The 21,471-nt window shown below is 36.2% G+C and overlaps 1 protein-coding gene across 3 annotated transcripts in view; it reads right to left on the reverse strand.

Moving 5' to 3' along the window:
• The window catches only part of LOC114047355 (protein SCAI), a 211,957-nt gene that overhangs the window by 159,494 nt on the left and 30,992 nt on the right, over window positions 1–21,471 (reverse strand). The gene's annotated exons all lie outside the window — the stretch shown is intronic.

The raw sequence follows: 21,471 nt of genomic DNA on the forward strand, positions 1-21,471 counted from the left end.
GTCTTCTATATTACTGCCCACTACATACTTTACAATGCAACCTTACTTGCCTTTTAGCTGTTTCTTATACAGAACACATTATCTATTATCTTTGGGCCTTTATACTAGCTGTCTACACCTAGAATGATATCTCTCCTCAATTCTGCCTCTTGGAATCTCTGTTTTGTTTCAAAAATCAGCTCAAGTCAGTGGCAGCTAGGTTGCTCAGTGGATAGAGCACCAGCCCTGGAGTCAGGAGGACCTGAGTTCAAATCCAGCCTCAGACACTTGACACTTACTAGCTATGTGACCCTAGGCAAGTCACTTAACCTCGATTGCCTCACCAAAAAAGCATAAAAAAAAAAAATCAGCTCAAGTCATTGATATAAAAAAAGTCCCCATATACACCAAAATATTTATGGCAGCATTTTTTGGGATATCAGAGAACTGGAAACAAAATAGATGCCCATCACTTAGAGAACAGCTAAACAAACTGTGATACATGAACATAATAGAATGTTACAATGTAGTAAAAAATGATGAATATGATGAATACAGAGAAAAAAATTTATACAATCTGATGCAGAATGAAGAGGGCCAAGAAAACAATACACACAATGATTCCAATAATATAAACAGAAAGAAAACAATGAGGATAATAATAGTAAAAAGTTAGCATTTACAGAGTAGTTTCAGGTTTGCAAAGCAATATACATATATTATCTCATTTGATCCTCAGAACAACCTTATGAGGTAGGTAATGCTAATTTTCTTCTTACTAATGAGGAAACTGAGACTGAGAGAGGTTAAGTAATGTATCTAGTATCACATATCTAGTAAGTATCTGAGGTATAATACAAACTCTTGTTGTCCTAACTCCAAGTTCACCATCTAGCTGCACAGTCTAAACAATCAAAAGTAAATGTTGCAAAATTATAATGAGCAAGCATGGCACCAAAGAAAAGAAAGAAGACACCCTTACCCCACTCCTTTGCAGTCACAGCAGGTCCACAGGAGTGGTACATTTCATATACTTTGAAATTTTTTCAATACACTGATCAGTTTTACTAAATTTTTTTCTTTTTTTATTTAAAAATATTATTTGTTATATGGGATGGCTCTCTGTGAGGTAAGAGGAGAAAGAACACTGGGAGAAATTTTGATGACATAAACAAGCAAAACAGATCAATAAAAGTTTATTTTTTAAAAAACTAAAATCATGCCACCTTCTACATGAAGACTTTCCTGTTCCCCCTCCCAAAAAAAAACTACCTTGACTCATTTTTTTTAACATATTTTGAATATACTTAAATGTGTATGTTGTAGTTTCCCCCTTCCCCTAGCCACCACCTTAGAACACCAGCTCTTTAAAGGTAGGGATTGTTTTACGTTTAATCTCCATATCCTCAATGCTTAGTACAGTGCCTGGCATATAGCAGATGTTTAATAAATGCTTGTTGGTTACCTGATTATAAAGACCAACAGAGCTATTCAAAATAACCCACTCTTAAGAGTCTGCCTAAAATTAGAAAACAAGTCAATATTTTATTTAAGACTAAAGCAGCTCCACTGTCCTTTTCCTCAACCTACAAATTGTCTTCAATTTCCATTACAAAAAGCGCTTGGATGACATAATAACATAGTCATTCAAATAACAATGAACTAGCAACTAAAGAATATATTCTTCCCTAAATGTCAGAATTTTTATTACCAATTATACTAACATGTAAAGCACTTTGAAAACTTTAAAGCAATAGGTAAAGTTGGTTATTATTACTATTTCTAATTATGAAAATTACTAATAATAACAGCTCAGTTTAAATAGCATTTTTAAATGGATTATTTCACTGATTCTCATAGTCACTTCAGGAGGTAAACAAGCATAATTAACACCACTTTTTACATGAGAAAAGTTTCAGAGAAATGAGACCTAAGGAGTCAAGACTGAATTTTAACCACAGTCTTCTGATTCTAAATGTAATGCTTCATTCACACTATATCTTGTAGGCTCAAATAGTAGCGCACAGTAACTTCATATATTTTTAGGGATTTACAAAGTACTTCCCTCATAACCTTTCTAGGTGTACTATGCAACTCATTAACAAGCATTTCTTATCCACTTTCTGGTGGTTCCTCCTATTGGTTCTAATTCATACTTACAACATCATTAATGTTTAATATATGTTTAATAGGAATATATATATATAGCCTAGATCAGGTTGTATATGTATAGCCTATATCAGAGGGAGGTGGGGAAGGAGGGGAAGAAAAATTTAAAACTCAAAAGCTTATGGACGTGATTGTTGATAAATCAAAATAAATTAATTAAAAAAAAAAACAAGCATTTCTTAAATGCCTACTATGTGCTGGGCTCCACTGTAGTAGATACAGTGATACAAAAACAACAGTGAAATAATCCTCAAAGAGCTCACAATCCAGCCAGCAGAGATAATATATACATAGAGAGAGAGAGAAAAAAAAACAGATAGAGAATAGATACAAGACAAGGGAAGGGAAGACTGAGAAACTAGTAGCTAGGGGTAACAAGGGGATTAGAAGAGGCTTCGTGTAGAAGGTAGCTAAACTTTGAAGTATTATTACCTCTATTTTACAAATGAGGAAATAGGCTCAGGGAGGTGAAATGTCTTGCCAACATACACATACGTAATAAGTGTCAGAGCTAAATCAAGTCTTCTGGCTGCCAATTCCACTATTTTTTTTCACTGTATTATGATGGAAATTCATTGTAAGCCTGCTCCAGAAGGAAATGACAGACCTTTTGCTGTATGCTGTGTCCTTCACTCGTAGCCAGAGTAGTAGACACTAATTCTGTAGGTCATCTTACATCAGAAAATGTTTTATATCTTATTGAATTATTCATATTACCAAGTACTTCACTGAAACATCTTCTGATAAAGGTAGAAAGAATGGCAAAATCTATGGGGTAAATGTCTGGGAATATTAACTTCATGATTATCTATACCTACCTTACCTTATTAAATATTTGCTAATTAAATATTTGCCCCATCCTAGGAGAACACTTACTATCTTGAAGACTTGTGAAGTATTTCCATATCCCATATAATATCTCCCTAACAACTTTATAGAAGTCCAATTCTGATGTTTCACAACCCTCAAAAGCTATTCCAAAAGACAACATGCTGCAGCATATTCTACCAATCTAGAGAAGTTCAAATATAGACCCCAGACAAACTAAATATTGTCTGAATATGTAAAGGTAAATACAGAGAGACTCATCACCATAATGGCTAAAGCAACCCATCTTAATAATAACAGCTCACATTTCTATAATACATTACAATTTACAAAGAACTTTACTGAAAACAACTTTGTAAGACAAGGAATATAAATATTATTATAACCATTTTACAGATGAGGAAACTGAAGCTTACAGCTTAAGTGACTTGACCAGATTCACATGGGTAGTAAATGACAATGCCTGGACTCAAACCCAAGTTCTCTGATTCCAAGTCTTATGCTTTTTATATTACAACAAGTTACTTTCTTAATAAAACAATTAGGCCAAGGTAAAATGATAATGGATTACAGGCAGGAAGAACATTAGATCACAGGCATATTTTTTCAACTGTTACTATAATAAAGATAGAGCTTTTTCTAACTCTACAATAGGGTAAAAAGAGATTTAAATGAAAAAAGTCAACTCTTTCACTTAAAAGTAGTTTCTAGTATAAGAATAAGAATGTGAGAATAAGTCCTAAATAATAATTACAAGAACATAAAAATATATGATAATGCATTTTGTGTTGCTGGATTTTGTGGGAAGGGAGTTTTTTTTTTTTTTTTTTAAAGAAATGAAGAGGGCAGCTAGGTGGTACAGTGGATAGAGCACTGGCCCTGAAGTCAGGAGGACCTGAGATCAAATTCGACCTCAGACCAAACACTTGACACCTTAAATGTGCCCTGGGCAAGTTACTTAACCCCAATTGCCTTAAAAAAAAGAAAAAGAAGAAATGAAACTACTTTAGTCCATCCTTCAGTTTTGTACTCTAATGAGGGAATGAAAAGTTACTGGATACGCTCAACAATTATAAAAATTATATTAATTATATATTTATTATATATATATTATGTATTTATATAATTATAAAAATTATATTAAATATATGTAAAAATTATATATAATCATAAAAATCTCACTAATGTGAGATCTCTCTCAAATACAAAGCTTAGTATTTCTCATTTTTCATTCTGTTTTCTGAGTCGGTGCTAATTTTCAAAAGAACTAACTGTTTTTAACTAAATTTGGTACTCTATAATAGGTTAAAGGAATAACTTAATTTGATTTATGGTGAAAACAAAATGGTAGCCAATAAAAGTTTTCATATGGGTTAAAAAAAAAATTCCTAAGATAGCACATTTTTTCTCCAGAAAATAACTAGGTCAATTTGATATCTCTAAATTATGCAAACAATCCAGCTGTTGCTTCCAAAAGACAGTCTCTTAAGAGTGGCAAGAGTTTTAAACTCTTTTGCAACTGGTTGACTTAACAGGACAAAAATCTAGCACTGCCAATACTCAATGACATTCTAACTGAACAACTTGAAAAAGAGGTATGACACACAACATTTGGAGAATAAAAGAGGGAGTAAGTTAGAGTGGGTGAGTTTGTTTAATTAACTTCTGTGGTAGTGTTTTTCCTATTTGTATACTGCAGAAGGAAATCACCAATCTAGTAATTAAACCTTCAGTTTGTCTGTGGTAATAGCTACTATGGCAAAAGCAATTAAATGATTTAGGAGTAGAGATTCAAACAGTCGTGGAGTTTTCTTCCCCCTACACATGAACATTTTCTGGTTCTTATGGGTTTTTTTTTTCTTAATCAGCATGTAAATATTGTATTTTAAAATTTATCCATATGTTTCCATTTCTCTCATTCTTTGAAGGCATAATTGGCACGTAGAGGTGAGAAATAACAAAGGGACAGCTTGAAGATTGCATTAGTATCTACAAAAAAAATTTTTTTTATCAGAGAAAAACATGCAAGATTTAGAGAATGATATAGATAATAAAATAGAATAGCTATGCCCACAAAATCATGGCTCCACTTAAGTTTTGCCTTTGAAAACTCAAAGATAAGCAGCACCTTATAGAAGTTTCCAGCATTTGTAACATTTGATGCAAACTCATATGGCTTTAAAACGAGAAAAACTGATTTTTCTGAAGAGATACAGTCATACTATACAAAATAATTGCAATTTAATTCTGGTGCTGCTACATTTTTGATTACCTCTAAAACTACATGTTCCAAACTAAGATTGGGAGAAATTCTTCCCCAAAGGAAACAGCTAACTAGAATGTAATTTCCATTGAGTGTTGAAATGCAAGAAAAGCCACTTTGGTTTTTGTGTAACATAAATGAATGTACACTATGACTGATAATTCCTTATACTGAATGCAAGAAAAGTCACTTTAGTCTTTGTGTAACATAAATGAATACACATTATGATTTGAACAAAATGTAAGAACTATCCCAAAGACCAGACTCAGGTTCTGGCAGAGCCTCCAAACTCCTAATTCTCTGGATAAGTGCTAAGATTGGGAATAAGTACCTGTCAGTAAAGGCTGTTAAACTGCTATTAAACACTCTCTAAAATAATAAATTTATTTCTTGTACATCTTTTATGAATGTCTCTTTGTTTGACACTTCCCTTCCTGTGCATCTGTTCAAGTATCCGTAGTATCAAACTACTCCCTGCTGATCATTTTGAAGCATTTGCACAAACCATCTGCAATGCCCTTGATTGTTTTTTGGCCATCACTAAATATCCTAGTGTGGAGTTTTTTAAGCCAAAGTAACTTTATTCTACGGATTTGGGAGGAGAAAGGGCTCTCTCAATTGACTTCAAGGTCCCAGAAAAGCAGTGGGAATTTAGACACTATAAATTTTTTAAGAAATTACAGTACAAAGGTTAAGAATAGATTCCATGATTTATCACTTGGAAGAAAAATAAGATATAGGCATCAAATTAAGTTATACTACAAACAAAACTGTTCCTACATGAACCAAACTTTACCACTAAGGCTCATTTCATCTTGGTGTGGAGCTGACTATAATTCTTAAAGGGTATGCCCACAGAACAGTAAGTTTTTGGCATGTCATAAGCAAGTTGGAAAGGTTCTGAGCAAAGATTGTCTATTTCCAAGAATCAGCCTAGCTAAATACATGGAAGCTTATCACCAAAATTTAGTCACCAGATAATTAATGGTTTGAGAGGTTTTATTTTGTTTTGTGTTTTGTTTTTTGTCTTTTGCAACAGTAATGTAGAAACTATATTCCAAGGCATTAAGCATTAGTAGAAAGCACACACCACACCAAATCATATTAATGAAATAAAAAGTTCTGAATATAAAATAAAATGCTAATTAAGCTACATTTAAAATAATAATAATACTCTGTCCTTCACATAGAATAATATAACTATTAACATAATCTTAGCAGAGTGTGCTTTTTTCATCCAGCAATAGTGATGAATTCCTGCTGATTTATCCACATTCTCACTATTCCCCTTTATGATGAGGTTTAGAGGTACAGACAGTGGCCGGGGAGCAGAGCAATTTATAAAGTAAATAGCATGTACTATATGACTATGTATTGGATCCACAGAGAGACAGTGAATGTGTCATAATAGAAATGGCTCTGACAAGTTCTAACCAGATGATTCTAAGTAAGGCATTTTACCTCTTCTGTGCCTCAGTTTCCTCATCTATGAGAAGATTCCCACTTAGGTACAAGATATACTAGATGGCCAGAGGTCCCTTCCAACTCTGAGATTCTATGGAATAATATTTGTACTATATACTTTACAAGATTGCTGTGAGGGAAATACTTCATTAACCAGAATGTAATATATAAATGTGGGCTATTATTTTTAGCAATAAGAAAAAAAAATAGATTCCTAGAACCTGCTAGGGAATAAGGAGAATGGCCAAAGTACTCTAAGTTCCAAATGCATTCTTCAACTTTTTCCCTACTGATGGAATAGAAAATGAAATCATATTTATGAGAAATCTTCACCAATCACAATAGCTAGTTTCCTAAAAGTAAAGCATTATCTACCACATACATTTATTTACATCTCATGAGTATATTAATATTAATATGTCTACAAATGAATTCTTCTTAGAAACCTTTGAATGAAAGTGAACCAAAAGTATTAACATTCTCTCCCTTTAAACATTTCCATAAAACTCACTGCTATTAGTTCCTCCTAAGCTACTAAAACCTCAGAAGATAAATGGAACCATTTCAACAACACTGCATTCCTGGCCTCTGCATTAAGTCCAACATTTTTTCAGAGAATCCTCAAGGCTGCAGAGGAAATTGAAGTTATATAGTCTGTTCTCATGCATATGGCAGAATTCTACTTAAATCCCTCCAGATAGGGGTATCTAAACTATTTTTAAGGACACCTAGGGAAAGAGATTCGATTGTCAATTCCAGTGTATAACGACATTCTTAATTTAGCTCATAAGTCCAATGAGAAGGGGGCAGTCTAATTTTATACTCTATGTATCTATGCCTTCACATACTGTTGGGGCAATGTGTCAGAATATTACTACAAGAAAGAGTGGGAGCTTGAAAAGCTGCGACTGGGACCAGAATATTATATCTGAGAGGTATTGATATGATAAAATTCTCTCTTCCAAATCTAAACTCCCCTACCTGAATGCCTAAAAAGCTTATATGATTCTTCTATATAACAAACACATCAGTTTGAAAAAATTCCTTGATAAAGTTTTATGAAGGGTAATACTGAAAAGCATATCATAAACCAATTTATCAAACCTAAAAACTCTCGAACAGAGGACATATCAAATTTACAAAGTAGCTATATCCCAACACTTCATTTAGAAGGTAGTAGTTTGGATCTTATTTTCTAAGAAACAATGTTTAAAAGAAGTTAGATTTTTGTTTTAAAGCCTGGATACTATGGAAATCATAAATGAAAACTGCCTAGATCTGTTTGTTAGAAGTAGTAGTCAAAGTGTAAACAGAAAGAATCTACCAACTACCTCCTGAAAGAAACTCCAAAAGGAAAAGTCTCAGGATTATCGTAGTCAAAATCCAGAGCTCCCAATCTAAGAAAAAATGTTTCAAGCATCCAAAAAGAAGTAGTTCAAATACCAAAGTGTAGTCAGGATCACATAAAACCTGGCAGCTTCTACTAAAAATGAGAGATCTTGGAATACAATATCCCAAAAGTAAAGAAGAGATACACTTACAACCAAGAATAACATACCCTGCAAAGATGAGCAGCATCCTACAGGAAGAAAATGGATCTTTAAGCAAATACAGAACTTTCAATCATTTTTTATAAAAAGACCTAAGTTGAGTAGAAACTCTGAAATACAAACACAATAGCCAAGAGAAATCTTGAATGGTAAATTTATTTGAGCAATTGGAAGGAGTATGTGATGATGTAATGTTAACATTCTAAAAGAGAGAAAAGAATTGCATTACATAAGAACATTAATGTCTCCAACAGGCACTGGGCAAGTTAAATAAGAAAAACCAAGGACTTGGGATGGACTGGTTCTGTTCTGATAATTTTAAGAAGGGAAAGAGAAGGAAGAATAAAAGGAATACACTACTATAGAAATGAGGTAAGAGGGAGTAAAACTTTTTGTTTCTCATAATTGGGCCACATGAGAAGAAAAGTATATAGACATGCAGGAAGGAGTTCAGGAAGAAGACAGCAGATGAACTTCACTCTAAGCTGAGTCAAACAAAGGAAAGTTGAACACAAACAATTTAGTACAGAATTACATCCAATTCAACAGGTCATGGTGGAGGGAAAGGGGGTTGAGAAAAATTCCAAGGCAAGAATAGTTACAAGTAGGGGCAGCTAGGTGGCGCAGTGGATAGAGCACCGGCCCTGGAATCGGGAGGACCTGAGTTCAAATCTGGCCTCATACACTTGACACTTACTAGCTGTGTGACCCTGGGCAAGTCACTTAATGCATTGCCTAGCCTCCCCCCAAAAAGTTACAAATAAAACAAACTTCCTGGTTCTAAAGGGGGGATTAACAAAGGGGAAAGAAGGGGGGAAGAAGGGGGGGAGAAAGAAAGGGGAGGAAAGCTAAAATTCAAGATGGTGGTATCTGTAATCTGGTAAATGGATGAACAAATTGTAGCATGTAAAAATGGAATACTATTACATTGTAAGAAATGATGAAAGAGGCTATTTCAGAGAAAGCTAGGTAGAAAGAAGTAATATAAGAGTTAAATGAGCAGAACTAAGGGAACAAATTATACAAGGACAATAATATCATAAAGAAAAACAATTTTGAAAGACTAAAGAACTCTGATGAGCAATCAAAACTTCATAGGACCTACAGTGAAATACATCATACACCTCCTGACATTGACGTGATGGACTCAGGGTACAGAAAGAGGCATAAGTTTTTGGACATAGCCACTGTGTGGATTTGCTTTGCTTAATAGTGCCTTTTTGCTACAAGGTGTTATTTTTTTCCCCTTGGTTTTTCACTTGAGGGGTTGGGAGAAATGCAAGTAATTTTAATGCCAAAAACAGTTCCTGAAAAACATTTTTGAAAATGCACAGAACAGAAAGAAGCAGAGAAGGAAGAATAGACAAGCAACACAGTTTTGAAAGAAATGTGTGGAATTTATTACACTTTTTTTGAGACTAAACATATATATCTTGTCCAGACTAGAAGTGCAAGAGTCAGACACTCACAGGTCTGATCCCACAACTGATTGGTACAGTAGCTTTGACCTGCTCCACTTCTGACCCAGGCTGTCACTCCTCTTTAGATAGCTGGGTGGCCCCCTGCTCCTGGGGTCTCACCATATTGATGCCTGACAGTGCAGACTTGTCCACTGCAATGGGTTTTGTCCACTACAGCTCACAGATCCCAAGCTCAAGAGATCCACCAGCCTCAGTCTCTCCAGTAGAAGGGATTACAGGTGCACACTAACATGTACTAGAATATACTTCTTTAGAAAAGAAAATAATGTGGGGCAGCTAGGTGATGCAGTGGATAGAGCTCCAGCCTTGGCATCAGGAGGACCTGAGTTCAAATCCGGCCTCAGACATTTGACACTTACTAGTTGTGTGACCTTGGGCAAGTCACTTAACCCTGATTACCTCTCGAAAAAGGAAAAAAAAGAAAAGAAAAGAACATGAAATGTAAATTATTTCATATATAATATCCTTTTTCTATTCTACTATGTATAGAGAAATTATTTCTTGGTTTAATATCAAAATTAAAAAAGAATTCTTTTAAAAAAAAGTAAGTAGCTGATCAATATGTTGGTTTTGCTTAACTATACTTTGTTACAACTATATTAGTAGGCTGGTAGAGAAGGACATACTGGGAAGTGACAGAGTATGGGGGCTTTTTAAAGACATCAATAAAACATTTATAAAAAAATTTTTTTTACATTTACCTCTTCTCTTCGCAAAGAATTGGAAATTATGGGGATGCCTATCAATTGGGGAATGGCTGAACAATTGTGATATATGAATGTAATGGAATACTATTGTGCTATACGAAATGATGAGCAAATAGACTTCAGAAAAACCTGGAAAGACTTATATGGACTGATGCTGAGTGAAGTGAGCAGAACCAGGAGAACGTTGTACACAGTAACAGCCACATTGTGCGATGACGAACTTGGATAGACTTAGCTCTTCTCAACAATGCAAGGATTTAAGACATCTCCAAAAGTCTCATGATGGAAAAATGCTATCAACATCCAGAGAAATAAATAAGAAATTGGAATGCAGATCGAAACATACTATTTGCTCTCTTTTTTTCTTCTGTTTTGTTTTGTTTCCTCTTTCTTGTGGTTCCTCCTATTGGTTCTAATTTTTCCTTACAACATGACTAATGTGAAAATATTTTTAATAGGATGCACATCATCTTAGGGAGGGAGGTGGGGAGGGAAGGGGAGAAAATTTAAAACTCAAAAGCTGATGGAAGCAATTGTTGAAAACTAAAAATAAATTAATAAAAAAAATTTTTTCCTCTTCTCACCTTTACTTCTTATTGTTGAGTCATTTTTCGATTGTGTCCAACTCTTCATGACACCATTTGGGATTTTACTGGCAAAGATACTGAAGCGGTTTGCCATTTCCTTTTCCATCTCATGTTACAGATAAGGTACTAAGGCAAACAGGGTTAAATGACTTGCCCAGGGTCACACAGCTACTAAGTGTCTAAGGCCAAATTTGAACTCAGGTCTTCCTGACTCTAAGCCATCACTCTATCTACTGAGCCACCACCACCTTTACCAAAAAATTAAACTTCATGTACAAGTCTTTTCACATTACTATCCTTGCTTCTTAATGTACGGTTATAACAAGTCAAAAAAACTACAGGGTTTTCCTCATTGCCTATGAATAAAATACACATGCCACAGACTGGCATTCAAAGCTCTCCACAATCTTGTTTCAAACTACTTTTCAAGCACGTTGCACTATTTCCCTTCATGTAGTTGCTCTAGTTTTTAGTTTAGAAAGGCCAAGGTCATCAATTGCATTCTAGGCAATTGCTGTCATCCTGACTTTTGTCTTGCCACTGGACTTCAATGATTCTGGAGGAGACAGTGAGGCTGATGACTTTTTGCAGCTCTGCCTCCCTTAAATCCAATTCAGCAGCAAGTTGAGAAAGGAGAATGAACAACAACAACCAAACTACACTACTAGCTCTTTTTGTAACAGCCCACAACTGAAAACTAAAAGGGAAGCCATCTATTAGGGAACAGTTCATCAAATCCAGTATGTGATTGTAACAGAATGTTATTGCACCAAGAGAAATTATGAAATAGACAAGTTCGAGGAAATTGGGCATAAATTCTATTAATTGATGCAGAGTGAAGTGAGCAGAACCAGGAAAACAATTCATACAATGACACTATAAAGAAAAACAACTTTGAAATATTTCAGAATTCTGATTGCTGTGATGATAAACCACAAGTCCGGAGGACTGAAGATGAAACACATCACACAACGCCTACTAGCAAGGTGATAAATTTAAAATGCAGAACGAGACATAGACATTTGGACAAGGGAGGAGGTGCCTGTGAGAGGGAGAGATTAAGAATGCTTACAAAAACAAAGAAATAATAAATGATACTGCTAGCTCTTCTCTAGTCTTTTTCCTCTACTCTTCCACCTCTGCATATTTATACACGCTGTCCTTGATCCTCAGAGTAAATATTCTCCCCTCACCCTCCTGCCCTACAAACCTCCATGGCACATCCTACATGATGCCTTCCCTGCTGCCGTAAAGGTAAAGTATCTTATGATCCTTTGCTCCTAAAATCTCTCAGGCAACTGTTTGATATTTCTTCTACACATATATTTTAATCTATATTACGGTAATTTTTGTATGGGTTTCCCCTCCTTGTAGGCAGAACTATGAATTTTTTTCATTTTCATAGCCCTAGCACCAAATACAGTACCTCACAATTAGTAGATATTTGATATATACATACTGAATATAAATTTGAAATACTAATGCATTTGAAGTGAAAAACAGGAGAAAACAATATTAGTGTACTTGGTATTCATAATTAGGGAGCCAAATGACTAGGTGACCACAGTGCTGGTTCTAAAGTCAGGAAGACCCAAGTTCAAATACAGCTTCATACACTTACTAGCTGTGTGACTCTGGGCAAGTCATTTAACCTCTCTTTGCCTCAGTTTCCTCAACCATAAAAGGGGGGGGTTGTAATAATAGCAACTCCCTCCTCGAGTTCTGTGAGAATCAAATAAGGTAATATGTATAAAGCATTTAATAAGTGCTTGTTCACTTTTCCCCTTCATAAAAATAAAACAAAAAACAAAATTGAATTTAAGTGGCTATCGTCAATTCAGATGCTTAATAAAAAGCAGGTTTAAGTAGTGAAAGACAAGGATAGAGGGAAATTTCTATAGAGATTTTGAAAGTGATCACTAGGCACTTTCAAGGACCTTCACCCATGCTGGAATTGGGTAAATAAGCAAAATTTCACTTCAGTGCTTAGAGGCTTCCCTTTCCCCAGTCCAGGTGTATTAAAATCATCTAGCAGCCCTAACAAGCATCATTTCTTGGCTTAAAAATGTACTGAAGGTGAGGGAGAAAACGGAAGAGAGATTTTCTAACATAATTGCAGTACGATTCAGTGGAAAGAGTGCAGGATCAAAAGGCAGAAGCCCTAGTATCTATTGTCCACTCTGCCACCGTGAAGCTATGTAACACCAGGCTAAACATTACAATTCTCTGTCTTCAATCTTCATCTTTAAAATAAAAATATGTTTTTATTTTAGAAATTTAGACCTTTAGAAATTTCTAAAGGTCTCTTCCAGCCCTGATGTTTTATATTCTGTCTTCTTCACATAGAATCAGTCCTGGTATTTTCTTCCTTATCAACAAAAACTGTTTCTGCTTTTTCTCTTCATAGACCCCTACACTGGATAGTAAGTAACTAAATTGTAAAAGTCTAAGTGTGCTACCTGAAAACCAATGTAGTGAAGAGATGTTATCATTTCACAGGACTGTAGTGTCAAGAGCTGAAGAGGTATCTAAGCCATCATCTAGTTCAACCCTTCTTTTTACCCAACAGGAAACTAGGATTAGAAAAGTTAAGTGACTTGTTCAGGGGCACAGAGAACCAGACTTCAAACCCATGTCCTCTAACTCCAAAAGCAAAAAAGCATTGTAACTCTAACACTTGATACAATATGATGTGATAGAGTCTGGATCCAGAGTCAGGAGACTTGGACTCAATTCCCAGCTCTGACATTTCATAGCTTTGTGACCCTATCCAACTTACTTGACCCCTCTCTGCTTCAGTCTTCTCATCTGTAAAATATGGATCATACTATTTCATTATACCTTCTATTTCATTATACCTATCACATAAGGTTGTTATGAGGAAGATTACTTTGCAAATCTTAAAGTACCATATGAATATAAGCTAATATGAAACTAATGTTCTTTCCTTTATACTACACATTCTTTTTCCAACCACCCTCCTTGCAAATTGTGCTCCTCTCTCCAACCCTGACCCCTAACAAACCCTACCATTGCCTCTCTCTTCTTTCTGAAATAGTTAGTTAATTCCACCTAGAGTCCAGCTAGGAATCAGCAAGGAATATAATGAGGAATTCTTTTTAATATGTTTTAATGCATACCTTGCTAATGATCAGAAGAAGAAAAAACTATTCTCCATAGTATACAAGAATTTATTTTACGATAAGCTGCCTATTTTACTGAAGCCTCAAACAACAAAGGGGCCCAATTTTCAGAGTATGCCAGAGTATTTAAATGCCTTAGTCCAGTTCTGGATCCATTTTAGGTAGTCTCTTTCTCACAAATATCCTCTTTCACCTTCTTTCTAGTTCTTCCAAGTTTTGATCAGAGAACACAGAACATTAGAATTGGAAGGCACTCAAAGTGGTATCATTTAGATACTGCTCAGAGTGGACTTGAGGGTGGAAGGAGGAAAAAGAATGAAAGGAGGGAGGACCAGGTACTTGGGAGAAAAGGAAGCAAGAATAATGTCAAGATGCCTTTTAAGTGAAGGCAGTGTTCAATCAACCATTCTATATACAGGCCATTCTGAAAGTCTTTCTTAGATTGGCCTTGGGCATAGAAATCTTCAAAGGCATGTCATTTAAACCTAATATCTTACAGTATTTATGATAGCAGCTAAACTTAATTTAGGTTCAGTTTAATCTTTAATAAATTTTGGCCAAGCTATTCATTTTCATTTTATATATCTTTATTTTTAGATATGTTTCTTCTCACAGTAAATTGTTGAATTTTGTTTTCTTTTTCATTCTTCTACCCTTTCATTTTATTGGACTGCTTAATCCATTTATACTTTAGTTATCCAGTCAACATACATTTATTAGGCACTTCCTAAATCCAGCCTCAGACACTTACTAGCTATGTGATCCTGGGCAAGTCACTTAACCCTGTTTGTCTCAGTTCTTCATCTGTAAAATGAGATGGAAAAAAAAAAAAAAAGAAAGAAAGAAAAAAAGGAGGGGGTCATTAAGAGTTGGTTACAACTCAAAAAGGACTGAAAAACATTTACCAGGTACTATGCTAAGCACTGAGAACACAAAGAGAGGCAAAACCACAGTCCCTGCACTCAAGGAGCTCACATTCTAATACAGCCAAGAACCCGAAAACAACTATGTAGTACATACAAGATATACACAGAGTATAGAAAAGGCAATTTCAGAAGGAATGGAAAGGAGAGAGGAGGAAAGATACCAGGAAAGGCCTCCAGTAGAAGGCAGAATTTGAGCGGAGTGTTGACAGAAACTAGGAAAAACAGGATGTGAACATGAGGGAAAGCATTCCAGGCAAGAAGAACGGCAGGTGAAAAGTTAACAAAGTCAGATCATGAGAGTGTCTTGTGCAAGAGAACAGCAAGAAGGCTGGTGTTTTGCTGGATGGTAGACAATATTGGGGGGAGTAAAGTGTAAAAAAAACCCAGAAAGATAAGAAGGAGCAAGGTTATGAAGGCTTTCAATTGCCAGAGAATTCTGTATTTGATCCTTAGAAATAACTGAAATTTACTGAGTAGATAAGTGACATAGTCAGATCTCCACTTTAGGTAAAATCACTCCAGAAGCTGAGTGGTAGACAGACTGGAGGAGTAAGAAACTTGAGGAAGGGAGAGTAATCAGAACTCCATTCTCCAAGTATAAGCTTAAGGCTGTGATTATTAGGCATGTTTTTCGTTTATGCTTTTGTGTTTATCTTTATCCCATTATTTAAAGCGAACATTTTGTCCCTACAATTAGTTTTACTTACCATAACTTTGACTCTAGTCTAGTCTATTCCTACAGTCCCTTCCTGGCCCTTATCACTTCTATTTATACACACTATCCCAAGTTCCTTGACTTTTCTTAAATTGTTAATTTCTCTTTTTAGTTATTCTTTCCTCCTCTTTTTTTTATTAATTAAATTCTTTTTAGTTTTCAACATTCACTTCCACAAGATTTTGAGTTGCAAATTTTCTCCCCATCTCTCCCCTCCCCCCACCCTAAGACAGCATACCTTTTACCCTAATCTGTCCTCCCTTCTATCTCCCCACACTTCTCTTAACCCCTTCCCGCTCTATTTTCCTATAGAACAAGATAGATTTCTGTACCCCATTGACCATATAACTTATTTCCCAGTTGCATGTAAAAACAATTTTTAACATTCGTTTTTAAAACTTTGAGTTCCAAATTCTCTCTCTTCCTCCCCACCTACCCTCATTGAGAAGGCAAGCAATTCAATATAAGTTATACATGTACACTCATGTAAAACACTTCCATAATTGTCATGTTGTGAAAGACTAACTCTATTTCCCTCCATCCTATCCTGCTTCCCATTTTTCTAATTCTAATTCTCTCCTTTGACCCTATCCTTTCTCAAAAGTGTTTGTTTCTGATTACCCCCTCCCCCAATCTGCCCTCCCTTCTATCATCCCCCCCTCTCTTACCTCCTTCCCCACTGTTTTCCTGTAAGGTAAGATTTCCATACCCAAATGAGTGTGTATGTTATTCCCTCCTTAAGCCAAATCTGATGAGTGTCAGATTCAATCATTCCTTTTCATCTACCCCTCCACTGTAAAAGTCTTTTCTTCCCTCTTTTATGTGAGACAATTTACCCCATTCTACCTCTCCCTTTCTCCTTCTCCCAGTACAATTCTCTCTCTCACCCCTTAATTTTATTTTTTAGATATCATCCCTTCACATTCAACTCACCCTGGCCGTGTGTGTGTGTGTGTGTGTGTGTGTGTGTGTGTATGTGTGTGTATACCCTCCAACTACCCTAATACTGAAAAAGGTCTCATGAGTTACGAATATCATCTCTCCATGCAGGAATATAAACAGTTCAACTTTAATAAGTCCCTCATGATTTCTCTTTCCTGTTTACCTTTTCATGCTTCTCTTGAGTCTTGTATTTGAAAGTGAAATTTTCTATTCAGCTCTGGTCTTTTCATCAAGAATGTTTGAAAGTTCTCTATTTCATTGAATATCCATTTTTTCCCCTAAAGGATTATATTCACATTTTTCTGGGTAGATGATTCTTGGTTTTAATCCTAGCTCCTTCGACCTCCAGAATATCATATTCTAAGCCCTCTTATTGTAGAAGCTGCTAAATCTTGTGTTATCCTGATTGTGTTTTTATAATACTTGAAATGTTTCTTTCTGGCCGCTTGCAATATTTTCTCCTTGACCTGGGAACTCTGGAATTTGGCTACAATATTCCTAGGAGTTTTCCCTTTGGGATTTTTTTTCAGGAGGTGATCAATGGATTCTTTCAATTTCTATTTTACCCTCTGGTTCTAGAATATCAGGGCAGTTTTCCTTGATAATTTCTTGAAAGATGATGTCTAGGCTCTTTTTTTGATCGTGGTTTTCAGGTAGTCCAATAATTTTTAAATTCTCTCTTTTGGATCTATTTTCCAGGTAAGTTGTTTTTTCCAATGAGATATTTCATATTGTTTTCTGTTTTTTCATTCTTTTGGTTTTGTTTTATAATTTCTTGATTTCTCATAGAGTCATTAGCTTCCATTTGCTCCATTCTAATTTTTAAGGAATTATTTTCTTCAGTGAGCTTTTGAACCTACTTTTCCATTTGATCAATTCTGCTTTTTAAGGCATTCTTCTCCTTACTGGCTTTTTGGACCTCTTTTGCCATTTGGGTTAAGCTATTTTTAAGGTGTTATTTTCTTCAGTATTTTTTGGGTCTCCTTTAGTAAGCTGTTGACTCTGTTTTTCATTATTTTCTTCTATCACTCTCATTTCTCTTCCCAATTTTTCCTCTACTTCTCTTACTTGCTTTTCAAAATCCTTTTTGAGCTTTTCCATGGCCTGAGACCAATTCATATCTTTCTTGGAGGCTTTGGATGTAGGAGATTTGACTTTATTGTCTTTTTCTAGTCATGTTTTGATCTTCTTTGTCATCAAAGTAAGATTCTATAGTCTGAGTTTTTTCTGCTGTTTGCTCATGATCCCAGCCAATTACTTGACTTTTTAACTCTTTGTTAAAGTAGGGCTATGCTTCCAGTGTGGAGGGTATATTGTCCCAAGTTTCAGGGGTTTTGTGCAGCTGTTTTCAGAGATACTTCTAGGGACTTGTAAATTTTCAGTGCTTCCAAGGTAGTGTGATCAAAGGAGAGTTGTTTATTCCTTTCCTGGCCTGTGTTCTTGTCTATGAGTGACAACAAGCACTCTTTTCTGCCTTGAAACTGTGAGGATTCTCTCTCCACTACCACCACAAGCTCCACCACGCCGGCGCTCCTCCTCTCCCCGGGACCACCACCCAGGACTGGGACCCAGATCCAAGCACAGGTTAAACAAGAGAATCCTGCCTCAGCGCCAGCAAAGAGATCCCTGCAATCCCCCTCTGCTCAGCCACTCAATTCCCTAACCGTCTGTGGGCCAAGAGCTCTGGAAGCAACTGCTGCTGCTGTGGCTGCCACCCCAGGGCTGCGCTAGAGCCAGGGCTGGACTAAGCTCCTCTCTCACCCAGGTTCAACAGACCTTTCCCACTGACCTTCTAAGTTATCGTAGGCATTTGTAGGTTGAGAAGTCTGGAAACCACCACAGCTGCACCTGAGGATTCAGTCTCCTGAAGCCTGCTCTGGGTTTGCTCTGGCCCCATCTTTCCTGTGAGGCCCACGCTGAACTGTGCTCCTCTCTCAGCTTAGCATAACAGACCATTCCTATCAATCATCCAGGTTGTCTTGGGATGGAAATGTGTTTCACTCTGTCTTTTTGTGGGTTCTGCTGCTCTAGAATTTGTTTAGAGTCATTTTTTACAGGTATTTGGAGGGGTTTGGGGGAAAGCTCAAGCAAATCACTGCTTTTACTCCACCATCTTGGCTCTGGCCCCTCTTCCCCTTTTTGATCTCTTTTCTTGTCCAGTTAATAAGCATGTGCTTCAAAAATCTTCCTTTCTGGATACGGACAGTTCTCAGATGAAGAAATTGAAGCCATCTAGAGTCATATGAAAAAATGCTCTAAATCACTATTGATTAGAAAAATGCAAATCAAAACAACTCTGAGGTACCACATCACACCTATCAGAATGGCCAACACGACAAAACAGGAAAATAATAAATGTTGGAGAAGATGTGGGAAAATTGGAACACTAATGCATTGTTGGTGGAGTTGTAAAATGATCCAACCATTTTGGAGAGCAATTTGGAACTATGCCCAAAGGGCTATAAAAATGTGCATATCCTTTGACCCAGCAATAGCACTTCTAGGGCTACATCCCAAAGAGATCACACAAATAGGAAAAGGACCTACATATACAAAAATATTCATAGCAGCTCTTTTTGTGGTGGCAAAGAATTGGAAATTGAGAGGATGCCCATCAATTGGGGAATGGCTGAGCAAGTTGTGGTATATGAATGTGATGGAATACTATTGTGCTATAAGAAATGATGAACAGGCTGACTTCAGAAAAACCTGGAAAGACTTGTATGGTCTGATGCTGAGTGAAGTGAGCAGAACCAAGAGAACGTTGTACACAATAACAGCCATGTTGTGTGATGACTAATATTGATAAATTTAACTCTTCCTGGCAATACAAGGATCTAAGACATCTCCAGAGGCCTTGTGATGTGTGATGGAAAATGCTATCCACACCCAAAGAGAACTATGAAAGCCAAATTGATATTTTTTTTCTCTTCTGTTGAGTTTTGTTTCCTCTTTCTGATGGTTCCTCCTATTGGTTTTAATTTCTACTTACAATATCACTAACGTGAAAATATGTTTAATATGAATGTAAATGTATAGCCTATGTCATATTGTGTACCATCTTAAGGAGGGTGGTGAGGAGGAAGGGGGAGAAAAATTTCAAACTCAAAAGCATACGGAAGTGATTATTGATAAATTGAAATAAATTAATAAAAAAAAAATCTTCCTTTCCCCTCCCCTCCAATCTCTTTATTTTAAGTAACATTATTTAGCAGTGCCGTTTTCCAAGAAGTTTCCCTTTGCCTGCCATTATTTGTCTGTTCTTCAAACAATACTGTATTGTAGTCTCCAAATACAAGCTATACCCTTACCTCTCCTTCATTTTCCTTGGGTCCTTCATGAGATTAGAGTTTATAGAGCACAAAATGTGAACCCCCTCTTCTACCCCATTTCTATGTAGATGTATAGATTTTACTGATTCTTCCCTTTTTTCTGCTATACCTCACTGTTACGGGAAAAAAATCAATTCATGTAAGAAATAATGCTGAATAGAAGCAGTTTCACAAGGTAGAAATCCCTTTGTGTCAAGTCATAATGATGGGGTACAGGCCCTGGAAACCCTGCCTCCCCCAAATTCTTCTGAACTCCCATGCAGCCCTGGTATTTGCCTGAGGGTCATCTCAGTATAATCCTTTTAACTGTCCTTTGTGGCATTGTGGCTTTGACCCAGTCCCAATCTCCAATTCTCTATTACCTCTAACCTAGCCCAGCACTTTATAGTCTGGAATTCCTTAATCCCTTCTAGAACTCTTCTCACAGTCACCTCAGACCACTTGACCACTCCTAGATCACATCCAGATCTTCCCATAGTCTTCTGTATATAAGTGTCAATCTTGCTCCCATTAAATCTCTCAGATTCTTTAAGAGTCTGGCCTGGTTGTATTTTCATTACAAAAGCTCAGATTCTTAAAATCTTGCCCACCTCAACTGGTGTTTTAATAAATCTTGTCTCTGACTGAAAGGCTTGAGTCAATTTCATTCAAGGCAGTACCTGTGTCTTCTGCCCTTGAATTTCAAGGTTCCCAGCACCCCAGACCTCAACAATAAGGACTTGTCCTAACACTCCTAATTCCAGATTATCCTACCCATTAGTTCTACTTCCCTACATCCCTCTTTGCCACTCTGCAGACTGGCTACCTTGGCATTTCATCCTTCTGCTGCAGTACAGAAAAAAATCCTCAGAAGTACAATCTTCTCTCAGGAAAGGTGACCTCCTAATGTGAAAATTTCCCACCAGATAAAATACTTTATTTCCCATTACAATAAAAATGTTCCTTCCTCTTTTAGGGGCAGATAGTTTTCTATCCCCAACCCCCATCCCAGTCCCTACTCTCCATTGTTTTTAGTGCCATCAATCTCTCATAGCTCAAACTCTCCTCAAAAGATTAGAGAAATTATTGTCCATTTTCTGTTCACCTATGGTGGTAAATTTCCAGTTTTCTTCTCTCAATTACTTTCTGTTTCCCCATCCGTTTACTTCCCCCCCCCAAAAATGATTAACCTAAAAAGGAATTCAGTGCATGAAGTAGTAATTCAGCTCTTCTTTCATTTCCCCACAAATTCTTAGTCTTGTTGGTCTATTTTCTATCGGAATGATTTTTCTTTTTATCCTTTCATTTACCCTTCAGTTCAATTCCTAGGAAGGAAGAAAGGAAGAAAGGAAGAAAGAAAAAGAAAGAAAGAAAGAAAGAAAGAAAGAAAGAAAGAAAGAAAGAAA

The sequence above is a fragment of the Vombatus ursinus genome, unplaced genomic scaffold, assembly GCF_900497805.2.
Source record: "Vombatus ursinus unplaced genomic scaffold, bare-nosed wombat genome assembly UNPS02014786.1, whole genome shotgun sequence".
Taxonomy (NCBI): domain Eukaryota; kingdom Metazoa; phylum Chordata; class Mammalia; order Diprotodontia; family Vombatidae; genus Vombatus; species Vombatus ursinus.